Below are 2,772 nucleotides of genomic sequence, written 5' to 3' on the forward strand. Positions count from 1 at the left end.
TTTTGTCAGAGATGGGTATTCCATTGCCATTCAAATATTGTAGGTATGTGAATTCAGCAAAATAATCCAATATAGTCCAATAGTCCATAATAGTAGTGGGTTATCAGGAAAACTGGCAATGTCTGAACCTGTTGACTTGATTCTTTTACAACTCAGCATATTAATATGGCTTTACTTTTTATACCTTGTGTCTATACTTTTCTGCTGCATGGTTAAGACCAAGATAAAGCAAGACCTGTATAACAAAAAATGTAACTTTTATATTTGACAAGATCAGTCAAATTCCCTCAGGATCTACCCTGAAACCTTGGACAATTTGTAGATCTTTGGTCAGTGTAAGCATTTGGATGAATCGTGCCCATTGGTTGGCCAATATGCTCTCTGTGAAAGCCTGAGAGAATGTTTTCTCTTTAGTTGACTCTCCTTAGGCAACTATACAATTTTTTAATTTAATTTAGGATTTTTTTGTGTGTGCATCGATCTGGGGATCAAACTCAGGAATTTCATTTGCCAGACAGTGTTTATGCCACTGAGCTACATCCCTGGTCCACACATGAAAGCAAATTTATGCCAAACGTATTTGATTGCAAAATGAATTGCTTTTGAAAAAAATTATTCATAATCCAAGGTACTATTATATTTCTATCCATTGAGAAGAAAACTTCAAATATAGATTTGCCAACATTCTAGAAATGTAGAACAAAACACAATTGTTGAACATTACTCTAAATGCATAATTTCAAATATACATATCAATATAAGAATATTGGTAAAAACATCACCCGAATTGTAAAGCTCCTTTACTTCAGTTTTCTAATCTATAATATTTGTTTTGATTTCAACAATTGTTGGTATGTGTTATTAGATATATTTTTGTATTTGAAATTACTGGGAGTTGACCCAAGATATCCACACTGAGTTATTTCAGAGATATTTTTAAATTTTAAATTTTGAGACAGAATCTCCCTGCATTGCTAAGTTGCCTAGGTTGGATTTGAACTTGCAGTCCTCCAACTCAGCCTCCTGGAACTCTGTAGTTATAGACATGAACCCACTGGCTACATCACTTTTGTGTTGTTTTCAGTTATATTGCATAGTGCACTTTAATTTGGATATAGAATATCAAATCTTGACTGAAGATAATATTTCAGATGATCCTGTCACTAGGATGTTTTTTTTGTTATACTTTGTTTCTTAATTTAACTGGATTTTATTATGGAGGAAACTACTAAGTTTTCAGATGAACAGAATTTTAGAACAGTAACTAATGCATGTGCACCATACAATAAAAATGACAAGTTTAGTTACTTGTATATAACACTAAGATTTATTGCATGTAGATATAAAAGTAATTTGATAAATTAGGTAAAACATTCTAAGACAATTTAGGTTTATGTACTGGGGCACAAAGAAGAAAGTATGTGACTTGTGCTCAGTTTTGCTCAGTCTTTAGAAAGATAAAATCATGTATATATTTAGAAAGGAAGATCATTTAGTTAAATATGGTGGTACAACTTTAATCACAGCACTCTGGGAGCCTGAGGCACTAGAATCACAAACTTCAGCCAGGGCAATTTAATAACTTCAGGAGTCATTGTTCTTGTCTCAAAATTATGAACCAACAACAACAACAACAACAACAACAACACAATAACAACAAAATAATTCTGTCAATCAGGGGTGAAGCTTAATGAGGAAGTCTTGCATTCAATTCCAAGTTTGAATTAAAGAAGACAAAAAATGAACTTTATCCATATCTTATTTTCAGAAACAATTCATTTAAAAGTGTAAGCTCAGGCCAAACAGACAGCTCACTGTATTGAAGTGCCTTCTTAGGCAGACACAGGGTGTGGGTTTCAATCCCTGACATGCCATGCTGTCCCAGACTCTTTGGCATAATGAGACTGGCTGTGGAGGCGTGCACCTGTAATCTCAGTACTTGGGAGACTGCAAATAGGAGGACCACTATGAATCTGATCTGTGTAATGAGACTCTGTAGACCCTGTACTAAATACAAACAAACAAACAAATAAAAAGTGCAAACTCAAGTGTGCAGTGTGCTGGGCCAGGCTCAGTGCCACAGCACCTGCTTGACAATCATGGGATTGAGTTTGATACCAGGCACCAAAAAAACAAAATGTTTGTAGTAGACTTTCTTATTCTCCCATTATCATGTGTTATCTTTGCTCTGTGTTGCATCTGGAGAAATTTTAGTAAAATATGCAGTATGAAATAAAACGTGATCATTTGTAGTGGCCATTAGAGTACAAAGAACCAATATTTATGTTGCCTGATTACTTCATAACTTTAATATATATCCACATGGATCTTCATGTTTCACATGAAGAAACTGGGATTTTGAGATGTTTGAAGATTTTTCCATACGTGCCTGATGATGCCAGCAGCATGCTTGTGCAATCATTTTGCCATACAGAGGGAGGTTCAGCCCAACATTCAGATGAAACAACAGCAGTAAGATGAAATTTAAATATGTTGGGAATCTGGCTGGAATATATGTGCAAAACAATATGGAACCTAGGTGTTTTGATTAAATGCACTAGTTTTGTAATGATACTTGGTGCATTGAAGTACAATAATTGTCTTGGATTATTTTGTGAGTTATAGGCTTCATGTGCTGAATAATCGCATGTCTTGTGTTTTAATTTCATTCTCTTGTCTTTTATAGATAGAAAGTTATAACATCACATATAATTATTTACTATTTATTTTATTTCTTAATTTTAATTCTTTATAATTCTTTTATTAATGTTG

This window comes from Octodon degus, unplaced genomic scaffold, assembly GCF_000260255.1.
Source record: "Octodon degus isolate 3935 unplaced genomic scaffold, OctDeg1.0 scaffold00012, whole genome shotgun sequence".
Taxonomy (NCBI): Eukaryota; Metazoa; Chordata; class Mammalia; order Rodentia; family Octodontidae; genus Octodon; species Octodon degus.